Consider the following 13,047-nt stretch of genomic DNA (forward strand, 5'->3'; position numbering starts at 1 on the left):
GCTCGGCCCCGCGGGAGGCGGGCGCGTCCAGGCCGGGCGGCCCCTCCCTGGCGCGGGCTCGGGTTTCCTGGGCTCGCGCGGCGCGGGCCGTGCTACCTGTTGGGGAAGAAAACCCGAGCCCCCGGAGGGGCCGGGGCCGGGGCCGGGACGTGCATCCAGCCGGGCCCCAGGCCCCAGGCCCGAGGCGCAGGCGAGGGCCCTGCGGAGCCCGGCGGAGCCCGGGCGGCCCGCGGACGCCAGGAGCCTCCTCGGGCAGCGAGATTGCTTTTTTTCCGGTGAGGAGGGCGGGGGCGGGAAGCGGGGTTGGGCGGCCGGAAGGGGGAGGGGGCGAGAAAGCGTCCCCTGTCCTCCCGGGTCCCCGCGGGGCCGGGGCGGGGGCCACACCTGAGGGCAAATCTCAATTAGAGGCAGCGGCCCGGCCCGGATGGCCCGGGGGGAGGGGGCGAGAGGGGCGGGGAGGAAGGGGCGGCCCTGCCCCCACCCCAGCTTCTCCGGTGGGCTTTCCCAGGGGCCTCCAGGTGTGCGTGTGGGGAGTGGAACTCGGGGGCCATAAAACCCGCCTCTTCAGTGCGCTGGCTTTTAATCTTGTCGAGGGGGAGGTCTTCCTCGCAGGGACAACCCCCCCCCCCCCCACCCTACCAGGTCAGCTCTTCAGGGGGAACACCCTCAGAGAGCGCTCTCTTCTGGGGGTGGGGCCCCAGCCTTAGTTTCCCCTACCCTCACTGAGCCCTCTCTTCTGAGGATGGCCCCCAGCCTCAGTTTCCCCTTCCCTCACTGAGTCCTCTCTTCTGAGGATGTACCCCTTCCAGCCTATTTCTCCTCCCCTCCCTCTTCTTTCTGAGACGACCTTGAGGAGGGGGATTATGGAGAGAGAAGGATGAAACACATCCCTTCTCCTCTCTGCTCCCTAGAATGGCCTAAAAATAAGGAGAGAGGAAGTGGGGAAGGGCCCTCGTCCAGTGAAAATGGGAGGTGGGTGCAGCTACAGTCTCAGTTGATGGCGAGCGCAGGCGCAGAGTCTGACACCCCCCACCACGGGGCAATTTAGAAGGTGGGGACAGCGGCAGCCAAGAGGGAGGTCCCCGGCCCTGGGACAGACATTCTCCCTACTGCTCGTCATAATTGCTTTTCACCAGGTTACTTTTTTCTCTCCCCCATCACAAAGAGCCTTAATCCCAGTGAAGACCGCGCCGTGTTGGGGGTAGTTTTCTGGGATGTGTGTCGGGAGGGTGGTCTGGAGCCACAGCTGATAACTGGCGAGTTCAATGGGACTTAACGGGGGCAACACCCAGCAATTACTTGAGGACAAAGGGTTGGGGGCCCCCCAGGTGTAGAAGACTGGACTTTGGGGGGTGGCTGGGGAGGAGGCTGGGAAGGAGGTGTGTTGGGGAGGGGGCTCTTACAATCCCTCTGATTTCCGCAGGAATTTGAGACATTCTTTAAAACTCTAGACTGCCTCCCCGCTAGCCGGGCTCTCCGGCCCACCCCTGCCCCTCCCTCGCTCGGGTTAGAGACGGCTTCAAAGGTGGACGGGGCCCTTTGTCTTGCCTCCGCTTTCTTCTCGGCCTTTCTCCGGCCCCTCCCTCCCTCTCTTTGACCTCCCCAGTACCGACAGGCCTCTGGGGGCTGGCTCCAGAAAGCCCTCACTGTTTTCTTTCTTGCTTTTTGAGGTGAGACCTGGCAGGGAGGGACAGAGAAGGGAGAGGGAGGGCCGCTCCAGAGGCCTGGGCTGTCCCAGGGAGTGCCCTCATCCCACCCCATCCCCGAGGTGTCCAGCGCCTGCTCCCGCCCTGGGTCTCTGGGTCTCTGGGTCCCTGGCTGGTCTCTGACTAAGCCTTCTCCTCACCACACCTCTTGGCGCCTCTGCCCAGTGTCCAGGCACTGCCATTCCCCAGGTGGGTCTTCAGGCTCTGGAAGTCTGTTCAGCTCATTCCCCCTGAACTGGTGGTGACTTCGAAGATGCTAAAAGGAAGAAGCCACAAGAATAGATCCCTAATGATGGCACTTCAGAGGAGATTTAACATGCACATCTAGGCGGTTGGAAGGAAGGAGACTTCCCCCAGGTCCTCAGACCACACCTGGCTTCAGCAACCCTGCTTGCCTCTGAGCGCCTGGGTCTATGCAGGTGTGAGCATGGAGTAGCCACAGGGGGCTAATTGCTAATAGCCCCTTGCTGTTGGGGAAACACGAACCCATTTAGGGGAGGATGTGACCAGGTGGAGGGAAGTGGCGGCAGCGGCCACCAGTGCCTCAAATCTCACACCAGTTTGGGATTACCAAGAACTCTCACTAAGAATGGCTCGCAAATTTACCTCCCCTTTCTCTGTCCTGTCCTCCAAACAGCCAGACAAGGCAGAGGGGAGCCAAGCAGGTCGTCAGAGGGGGACATTCACTCACTCTTTAGGCCACACAAACTGGTTCCACTTACATCATTCTATTCAATCCTGTCCCTCTGACGCTGAGACAGTGACTTTCCAGAGACCAAGCCGAAAGCCTTGCCTCAGTCCTCAGTGTCTTCAGCCCCAAGCGCTTGCTATGGCAAAGAACCGTTTCTCCTCAAGCCACACCCCACCCCCCTCAGCCTGCCCTCAGCTGTCCTGCCTGGCTTTTCTTTCCCAGCTCCTCACAGAGGACCCTCACCCAAGATTCCCTCCCGCTCTGCTCTCTGTCTGCCAGCTGCCCCTCTGAGCAACCTCAGCATCTCAGCCACCGCCTCCTTGCACGTGACTGCTCTCTGCCAAACCCTGGGGCTCTGCACTGTGGCCAGACCTCACTGGGATCTATCTAAATATCCACTCGCTCCCTACGTCATCTCTGTGCCTCCCAACACTGCCCTCCAGTCCAGTACATCCGAGTTTGCTCCACTTACCTTCCCTACCATCAACCACAGCTCTACCCACGCCACACTATCCCGGCCAAACTCCTTAGTGTCATCTTTAAGACTCCTGTCCAGCCCTGTCCAGTCTCCCTGTTCGGCCCTAGCCCCACAACTCCCCTTTAAGAATACTGGAAAACTGGAACTCTATCAAGCAAGCGCGTCCCCATTCTCATCTGAAGGGTCCCCGCCACCTGGCGTGTCCTGCTCTAGCACACACACACACACCCAGACCGCAGGCTCCTCCTCTGCTCCAAAGGCTCTTGGCACTACCCCGGGATGAGTGACTGTCTCCACTGCCACTGGTCTTGCCAGCCATTCACTTGCCCTTGCCTTGTGGTACATGTCACAGCTTGTCCAGAACTGTCATGATGTATGTGCTTGTCATGATTCCGCTAAATAGCAAGTGCCCCAGTTGTAGAAATAGTCCATCTTTTCTTCCCCGACAGTGCCCAGCACAGTATGTTGCACAGGGTAAATGTTTATTGAGGAAATAAACCACTTGAAGCCCCAGAAAGAAGTCATTGGCCCAACACCCCACCATCCCTCTAGGCAGAGGCAGGAGAGAGGGCAGAATCCCGCCTTCTCCCTCCTTCTTTAGGCAGACGTGGGTGGGGCGGGGGCTTAAGCAGTTAGTCCCAGTGTTTATTTTCCCCCCACAACATTCAAGCCCTGTGCTAATCCTTCTGTTAATAAAAAACATGGACAAGATAGAGCTCTCAAGGCACTTGAAATTTAATTGGAGGGATAAACCCATAAAAAGGCAATTATGTGTTCTTTGGTGGGACTTTTGGAAAACCCTCTCTTACACGTGACATAACAAAGCAACCTTTTTTTTTTCGTACGTCCCCAAAGAGGGAAAGGGGAGATAAGAATTATTGGCAATAAGGAAACTAATATGTACCGAGCTCAGGAGATGTGCTAGGCCACACTCAGGGCATACTTGCTTGCAATCCTTCTTTAGGGCAGTGAGATGTTCCCATGTAGCACATGTGGATGAGTTCACACTCAGAAATGCCAGGCCATTCACGGTCTCACAGCTAGTGAGCACTGCACTCTAGATTCTGCCCGGCTTCCACACTTTGCCTGCAAAGTGTGCCCAGGCATCGTGAGTTCTGGGGCAGGAGAGAGCACAGGCCAGGGTGCTTGCGGGGGCTTTGTGGAAGGCCTGGGGTTTGCATGATTTCAGATGATTTCAGTGGAGAAAATATGCACAGAGCGGAAAATGACGAGAGGAAAAACGGGCATGAGAATCAAGGCGGGAAAATGGGAGGTGTGCTCCAGGGAAGGGGAACAGTCCGTCTACTTGGCCGGAGCTGAAATTTTTGTAGCGAAGTGGCAGGAGGTGATTGGATCAAATGATGAAGAGTTTGGTCCTTACGCTGTGACAGGGAGGAGATGGTGAGGGGCTTTGCGGGGGCCAGATGCAGTGGTCTGGTTGCAGCATGCTGAAGCAGTGGAGGCTCTAGGGTCTGGGCAGCAGAGTCCAATGCCCGGAGGCAGGGGCACATGGCTCCCAATCTCTGGTGAGAATGGTGGCTTTGGGGCCCTCATCCTTCCTTTTCTTCAGGTCTCTGTCACCCTTTCCCTCCTCCCTGAGTGTCCAGGTGCCCTGGCTCCACCTCTCCAGAAGTTAATGTTTAGATAGCTCCCCCGCCCAGCAGGTTGGTGTGTAGGGTGGGGCCGGGGGGCACTGGAGTGAGACAGACCAGACGTGGACAGAGAAGCCTATCGACAGGGCCTGTGGGAGGGAGGAGGCAGCAGGGCCGGAGTCCACCCAGGACATCTGGCACCAGTGACCTTGTGGGGAAAGAAGCCAAGAACGGGGCGTCGGGGGGCCTGGGACCCCCCTGCCTGAGAGACACAGGAACCCTGGCCCCGTGTTGTGGACACAAGCGCCCATCCTCAAGGTCCTGAGAACTCCTGAACTTCCAAAGGTATGAGAGCCCTGGCAGCCGCCTCCTGCCTGCTCGGTATGGAGCAGAGCTGAGGAAGCCCACCCACCTGGGGCCTGAGCCAACAGGCACCTGTTGTTCAGTGTTGCCAGCTTTCAAGGGGGAGAACCTCCCCTCTCAGACAAGCCATGGGGGAGTTCAGTTCAGCTGGCCTTGAGGGGTCAGAGGCCTTCCCAGGGGGAGGAGGCCGGAGGCAGAGTGAGTCTTCCCATGGGACAAGGACAGTGACGAGGTAGGGGCAGAGGATGGCATGGGTGAGAAGGGTCCCCTTGCCTCCCCTCTGAACACCCACCACCAACACACACACACACACACACACACACACACACACACACACACACACACACACACACACACACACACACACACACACACACATACACACACACACACACACACACACACACACACACACACCCCCCCCCCCAGATCCCTGGCAGCAAAATGACCTTGGCAGTTACCACTCCTCAGGTCGACAGAGGGAGCCCTCACTCTGCAGTCCCCTTGGGTCCAGGCCTGGCTGGGCTGAGCACTCTTCCTGCCCAAGGTGGCCCGCCCGCCCCACCCATGGAGGGACATTCCGATAGAATGTGAGACTCAGGCGTGGTGGGGGACAGTGGGAATGGGGCCTTGAGGGATTGGAAGAGAGCTGTCCCGTGCTCTGAGTTTTCTCAGGTGGAATGAGAGAGGGTTTGGGACAAGGTGAAGGTGCTCACATAGAGACGGCAGAGGTGTGGGGCCCGCAGCCGCGTGCCCAGTGCAGCTAGCGCCCAGGGGCCTCTGCACCCTGCCGGAGCAACCCCTCTGACCCTTCAGCACAAGGACTGTCCCTGCCTTGCTGTCTGTCATTGTCCCGAGCTCCACACTGGGCTTCCTGGAATGGGGACTCTCCCCAGTGCTGCATACTCTTCAAGACTGGCCTGCTCTCCAGCCCTGAATTAGGGTTCTCCTGGGGTCACCCCTAAAGCCAAATCTAGAGCCTTATGAAAGGAAGTGGGGGGATGGGGCACTTGGTGGGGTTCGCTGGGCACCTTAGCTCCTGAAGCTGTCCCCTAACCCCCAGCCCCAGCACTGAGGACCCACCCTCAGGCCTCCTCCCTCCATCTCTGAGGAAGAGGCAGCGGGAGCCACAGCTTCCTCCTCCCCCCCTCCCTGCTGCCGAGGCTGAGCCGGGCCTGAGCTGCCGGCAGGTTGTCTTGGCAACAGGAGGTGGAGAGGAGATGCGCCGAGGGATGGAGGTGTATGTCACCGAGGAGGCTGCTGCGCTCCTGCCCCACGCCCTGGGCCCTTGAAGGTACCGAGCACCCTCCCCTCCTTCTCCCCTCCGACCTTTCCCCTTGACTCCCCCGACTCTGCCCTACATGCACTGGTTTCAATAGGAGGAGGCACCCCTCCTCCCAGGCCCAGCGATCCTACCCATTCCTCATCACCCACCTCGTTCCAGGCCCCTGGCCACAGCTGTCTTTCCTGGCATCAGCTCATTCCAACTCTACCTCTGGGGACCCTTGCACCAGAAGACAGCTCTCCTGGGGTGGGGCCTGGTGGGGGAGGGGCAATACAGGGGAGGAACTCAGGTCGGGGTGTGGCGGGGATCAGGAATTCTAAAGGGCTGAGGTGTCAAAACCCCCAGTACCTGGTCTGCTGGAGGGACCGAGAGAGATCATCTAGGGCTGGAGTGGGGCTGGGGCTTCCCCTCTGTCTCTCAGACTCTGATTAGAGGGAAGTAAGGGTGGGGTTGAAGGTACAGAAAGCCGAGAGGCTGGGCTGAGGCCCGGCTGGTTGTGGAGCGATGGCCGGGGTGGCTCCTCCTCCAAGGCTGTGCCCCTTTCTGCCACATTAAAGGTATGCCCCCTCCCACATCACTCTCCTGGCCTTTTTCTCTGCAGTTCCATGGATCTGATGCTTCATCCCCCACCCCCAGGTTTTCTCTACCTTCACAGCCACCCCCGCCCAGCTGCAGCAGCTCAGCCTGTGTTCTGTCTCCCTTCTCAGCCACCTGCCTCATTCCTTCCTCCCTTCTCTCTGGAGCCCATCCCTCAGGTTACTGTCCTCTCTGTCCCCACCAGCCAGATACTTTCTGTCCCCTCCTGGCCTCTTCCCTCAAGCCCCTCCCCCTGTGCTTCTCCATTCAGACACCCCAGAGCCCCCTCCCCAGATTCTAGATTTCCCCAACAGCTGATACCATCAGCTGACCGGCTGGGGGCAGGGTTGCCAGGGCAACGGTGAGGGCTGCCTAGGTAGGCAAGTCTGCGGTGTGGAGGTGGAGAGGACGCTGGGGCCAGGGCGAGGGTCGAGGGCAAGGCTTGTTGTCCTTCCCCATCCTGCCCAGGGGGCCCGAAAGGCCAATGACAGGCTCCTGGGGTGGTTGAGGCTTTGCTAGAGACAGGGAAGGCACGTGCCTGTAAATTCTGTGCTGGGACCCAGGGGTTACCAGGCAGGAAGCTCCTTTTTCATGAAGCCACGCTAGGGAGAAATGGGGTCCTTCTCTCTCTCTGCTGCATCCCATTGGAGTTCCCAGGGGATTCAGGTTACCGAGGGGCCAGCTCAAGTCTCAGTACTGAGGACCTGGTTGCATCCCTCCATTCTGCCCTCCCAGGAGAGAGCTCATCCTTGGGTAACCAATTCTGGCCTGTGCCTGCACCCCCACCTCAAGAGGCTGGGCCCCAGAGGCCTCAGTTGCTGCTGTCAGATGGTGGGGTGGTCATGAATAGGGTAGGAGGTGCAGGTGCCTGGAGAAAGCAGGCATTGTCCGCCTGGGTCATCAGTAGCCCCCTCCCTCGACCTACCGCCCACAGCAACTTGAACTCTGGCTGTTTAGGAGGAGGCTGAGGGGCTCTGGGTGCGTGTGGGTGTGTGTGTGTGTGTGAGTGTGAGTGCTGCAGACTGCAGTGTGGGAAAGGGAGAGGACAGTGCTGGCTGATTCTGCTTTGTCATGACGCTGGGTTAATGCTCCTCTTGTTTGAAATGGATTGAGCTGCAGCGCTGGTGGAAGAGCGCGCACATCCACACACACACCCTCGCCAGCCACACGCTATCAGCTGGAGGTGGGGAGGGCGCGGGGAGGGCGTGGGGGAGCCAGCAGCCCGCCCGCCCACCCCCAGACAAGGACTCCCCAGCACCGGAGGATCCAGGCAGCCGTGGCTTGCAGAGAAGCAGGGTGGGGGCAAGGAGGGTGGGGGCCCAGAGGGGAGATCAGACCGCTCAGCCGAGACCAGCTCCCCTCCTTCACCAGCTCCCACCCCGCCCACCCACCCTAAGCCGGCATTTTTCCTGTTATTTGTGCTCCGGGGAAGCGCCGCTGGGTTCCTGGAAGAGACACCTATTACCTAGGCTCCTGGGGGAAGTGGCAGCCCGTGGATCTGGCCTACGCCTCTTGGGCCTCTGTGGCCTCAGAGCGTCTGGGCTACACTGTCTGGGAAGAGGTAGGTGGCAGGGTCTCCGCCTCTCCTCCCCTCTGTGGGCACTCTGGGCCACAGCGCTTGCTGGCGAGCCAGGCTTTGGGTGGCAGCAGGGTATCTGGGGGGAGCCCACTGTGGGCCCTGTTCAGTGGGAGGATGGGCCGGCCCCTGGGACCAGCTGGGCCTGATCTAATGAAACCTTCTGATCTGGGGAAGAGGGCCTGGGGTGTTCTCATCCCAAGGATGAGAACTGCTCCCAGCCCAATCCCCTCTTTGCTAGCATCTCTGCCTGGCCTACCTAGCTGAGCAGGCCAGCAATGGAAGGGATGGACTGTGGGGGCACGGGGTGGGCAGGGGAGCATTCCCTCTCTGCTGAATACTGGCCCGCTGGCCTCCCCGCAACTACTCCACATGCTCTGGGGGTTGGAGCAGTACATTTAGGGGCCTGAGGCTGTTTGTTTGGAGCCTGCTTTTTAGGGGGAGTGGGAGGAGAGCCTGCCCCCAGCCAGTGGCTAGCCAGGCTGGGGTGGGGCTGAGTGAAGAGTGAGGCTGTGGCAGGGCGCAGCTGCAAGCCCAAGCCCAGTACTCCCCCTGTGCCCGCCGCTGGGGTGCTTGAAGGGGCCAGGGCTGAGCAGACCTGCAGCCCCCACAGGGTTCTGGGGCTCCCCCTCCCTAGCTCTGTCCCTCAGGGCCTAGCAGGTCCAGCCCCCTTTCTTGGGCAGACACACCCAGTGTGTCCCTTCCAGGGACCAGTTGCCTGGTTGCAAGAGTCAGGGGAGCAGGGACAGGTCCAAGACAAGGAAGGCAGTTGGGCTGTGGGAATGGGGAGCCCAGGGAAGGCCTCCAGAGCTGGGTAAGTGGAGGGCTCTGTGTATGTTGCTGTACACGTGCACTACTCTGGGATGGATGCCAGGGAGAGGACCGGTGGGTGGGTGTGAGCGGGTGTTGGCAGCACCATGTGTCACAGTGAGGGGGCCTCGATGGGAGAGTGGGGGCGTGAGCTGGCACGCAGGGCTTCGGAGTCTCCCCGCGTGCATGCGTCCTGCAACGGTTTCAGCGCGGGCGCTTCTGCCTGTGCCCACCTGTCCATCTTGTGTCCATGCTGCCGGCCTCTCTGTGGTCAGGCGTCAGACTCCTGGGTGAGGTTGTCCACCCGTGGGTGGATGTCTGCAGAATCCCTCTCCTAGAGCTCCTGGGTGTTGTGGGGACTGGAACAGGGAGGCCCCGGGATCCAGAAAGCTGAACTGAGGCTGCATCTCCCCCAGCTCTGCCAGTCCCACTTGTACAACAGGACCAGCTATAAATGGAGGGGAAGCAGTCCGCCTGAGGGGGCTGCAGGACACAGAAAGCAGAAAGCGGGGTCTCTTCAGAGGGAGGGTGGAGAGGGCACATAGAAACCAAGCCAGAGAGAGACCTAGGAGAAGATGGCTGCACAGATGCGTCTCTGGGTGGGCTAGAGAGGCAGGAGGGGCACCTGGGCCCGGTTTTGTTGTTATCAAGAGAACAAGGGAGGGCAGGCCTTGAGCAGGGGGACTCTGGGCTCCCCACCCTCCCAGGCCTCGTCTTTTATCCGAGTGTGAGAGGGTGCCCTGTAGTGCTGGGTTAGGGGAACCCTCATCCCAGCAGACACAACGGTAAAAAACACTGGAGTAGGGGAGAGGGAGAAAGTGGGAGAAGAGGAGGGAGTCCCCAGGCTCTGCCAGCCTTAGGACAGACTTGGAGTTCAGGCTTGGCCTAAGTAAGGGACACCTCTGATGAGCCACTGGCCCAGAGCAGGCCTCAGCCTCCTGGTGTCCTTTTCCAGTGGCGGGGGGGAGGGGGGTGCGGGGAGCAAGGTGCCCTACCCCACCCACATCACACGCATGCACAGCACCCATGGGAGTGCCTGGCCCCTGCCCTGCCGTGCCGCACTGCTCCACCCTCCCTGCCCCTCCCCACCCAGGATGCTGTTTTGGGAACTGGTGACCTAGCTGGATTCTGCCTTTATTTCTGGCATTGAATTGTTGCCACAGTAACTGTGGGGGTGGGGCTGGGTAGGGGAGAGGGTGAAAGGGAAAGAGGGAGGGAGGGAGAAAAGATGAAGAAAGCCAAGAAAAGGGACCAGAAGAGAAAGCAGAAAGACAGGAGGAAGAAAGGGAGAGAGGGCCAGGCAGTCGCACTGTGAACAAAACAGGAGAAGGAGAAGCGGGGCAAAGTTCCCTGCCCACCGACGCCAGCCTGCTTGGATGACTTGCCTCGTTTCATAATTCACTTACTGTCTGCACCAGCCAGCCTCCAGCCTGGCTGGACCCTGCTGCCTGTGTGGCCCGGAGCCAGAGGCCCCCACACTCCCAGCTGCTCTTCTACAGATGCCATCAACGAGCAGGACTCTGGGTGGCTCCACTGTCTAAGGTTAGCATGTGGGACCCCCAAGTCCCACATTTTGATTGAACTGGGATCTTTGGTACTCATTGAAAAGAGCACTTGGCTTTGGCCTCAGGCAGGCCGGGGTAGGGATTCTGGCTTGGCTTCTATTTGGGGGGCCTTCGGCAAGTTCACCTCTCAGCTTCATTTTTGCTCATCTCTAAATGAGGAGAATGTCGTTTTGTGTGGTTTAGAGAGGATGTATGAAAGTCCCAAGTATACAGGGGCTGGCACCAAGCAGATAGTGGTTGGCTGGAGACAGGAGCACAGCTAGACCAGGGGCCCTCCACCCCGAAGCTGCCATTCTGCCTGCGGAGGCTTCATTTCTAAAAGTCCAGGGGAGCCACAGTCTGGATCAGTTTCTGCCTGGAAGAAGAGCGCGCCAGGATGAGTGGGCACAAACTCGGAGGGCCCAGTGGGCGGGTCTTATCACCCACATCCCGGGGAGCTGTGGAGAGGAGAGGGTGGTGGGTGAGGTGGGGCTGGGCTGGTGGCTCAGATAAGGCAGGGACACACAGCTGGGGGAGGGTGGGGCTGAGATGGAGGGCCAGCGGCCGGCTGGCGTCCGACCAGGGCCAGGGGCAGCTGAGCTGTCCCTTCCGTCACCTGGACCTGCCTTCCTCTGCGGTGCTCTCTCTTCCTCCCTCCCTCCCCTCTTCCTGCTGCAGCTCGCCCTTTCTATCTCTTTGTGCACGGAGGTCGCTGGGACCTTGGGGATGCAGGCACAGACAGGCGGGGTGCATGGATGGGAGAGGGGTCTGGATGGGAGGAGGTGGAGTGAGCTGGCACTGACCTGCGAGAAATGAGCTTTGACGGAAAGGGCTACTTGTGGGTGGAGTAGGCAGGGTGTGATTTGAGAGAAGCCAAGGAAACTCTCTCTCTCTTTCTCTTTCTGTCTCTCTCTCTCTCTCTCCCCCTCACACATGCGCGTGCACACACACATATACACACGCTCTTCTCCACCCCCATTTTCCCGGCTGGCCTTCTGACAGCTTAAAATTTAACCAGTACAAACTTTATGCCTTAAGGCTAGGCCCACGTTTACATGCAAATGCCCCCCAAGGGGTAAGACCAAATTTCTGCCTCTGTGGAAATAATTTATCAACCAACATGCTCTCTAACAAATGGCAGGGGGTGGCACCAGGGTGCAGGTCCCTGGCTGACCCCAGGAAGCAGACCCAGATGCTAAAGGGCAAGACCCAGCAGTGGGGTTGTGGGCAGGAAGGGACTGGAGACAGAGCAGAGGTGAGAGGCCAGAGGCTTAGTGACTCACACCAGCTTTGCCTGGGTGGTATCCTGGTGAATGGTTTTAGAAATCAGACAGACCTGAGCTTAGATTCCACACAGTACTGTGTCCTTGACCAACTACTTAACTTGTTCAAGTCTCAACTTCTTCATGTGCAAACGAGGTACTCGCCAATCCAAGCCAACCCACAAGATTGGAATGTAAGGGTTAAATTGAAACAAAGATGGGCTGGGCAGGGGCTCACGCCTATGATCCCAACATTTTGGGAGGCAGAGGTGGGAGGATCACTTGAGCCCAGGAATTCGACACCAGGTTGGGCAACATAGGGAGACCCCATCTCTACCAAAAAAAAAAAAATTTGTTTTGAATTAGCTGGGTGTTGTGGAGTACTCCTTTAGTCCCAGCTACTCGGGAGACTGAGGCAGGAGAATCTGTTGAGCCTGGGAGGTCGAGGCTGCAGTGAGCTATGATCATGCCACTGTGCTCCAGCATTGGTAACAGAGTGAGACCCTGTCTCAAAAAAAAAAAAAAAAAGAAAGAAAGAAAAAATGTGAACTGCCCAGCACAGTGCCAGCCGTAACACAGACGTTCTATAAATGGCATCTGTTCATATGACTGTGACCATCAGGATTTTGAATCACGTTTCTGAGTGCCTGTGCCTCTGGCACGGTATTTGTGCACGTGTGAGTATGGGGATATATGACCACATACTCCTGAGACATGGCTTACCCTGGGCCACTCACCTTTCACGACTCTGAGTAGCCACCACTCTGACAGATAGCCACTGTCACACTCTGTACCCCTCCCCCTGGTGGTGTTTCAGGAAGATTCCAGGGCCTCCCCGAGGCTCCAGAACACACTGAAATTATCCAGTCTCCCTCCTGCCCCTCTCTGTGTGCAGCTGCACACGCTCCTCAGAGTGACCCCTCCAAACCTCTGACTCACCTGTAAGATCTGCAGAGAACCTTAATTCTCATTTTTTTTTTTTTTTTTTGAGACAGAATCTCACTCTGTTGCCCAGGCTGGAGTGCAGTGGTGTAATCATAGCCCACTACAGCCTCAAATCCCTGGGCTCAAGTGATCCTCCTGCCTCAGCCTCCCAAGTAGCTGGGACCACAGATGTGCACCACCATGCCCAGATAATTCTTCATTTTTTAAAAAGTAAAGACA

At 58.7% G+C, this 13,047-nt stretch overlaps 1 protein-coding gene across 8 annotated transcripts in view; it reads left to right on the top strand.

The window, feature by feature from the left end:
• The first annotated feature begins 163 nt into the window (after positions 1–163).
• Positions 164–13,047, top strand: part of DMTN (dematin actin binding protein) — a 32,932-nt gene continuing 20,048 nt past the window's right edge. For 2 of the 8 annotated variants that reach the window (XR_010134932.1, XR_010134936.1), the window contains exon 1: positions 7,967–8,252. The gene's annotated coding sequence lies outside the window, so the exon portion shown is untranslated. Of the gene's footprint in view, positions 276–5,999; positions 6,125–7,966; positions 8,253–10,297; positions 10,620–13,047 lie in introns of those variants that run through there. The other 6 variants (XR_010134933.1, XR_010134937.1, XR_010134931.1 and 3 more) reach the window with 6 other exon arrangements.

This window comes from Gorilla gorilla, chromosome 7 (genome assembly GCF_029281585.2).
Source record: "Gorilla gorilla gorilla isolate KB3781 chromosome 7, NHGRI_mGorGor1-v2.1_pri, whole genome shotgun sequence".
NCBI classification, from domain to species: Eukaryota; Metazoa; Chordata; class Mammalia; order Primates; family Hominidae; genus Gorilla; species Gorilla gorilla.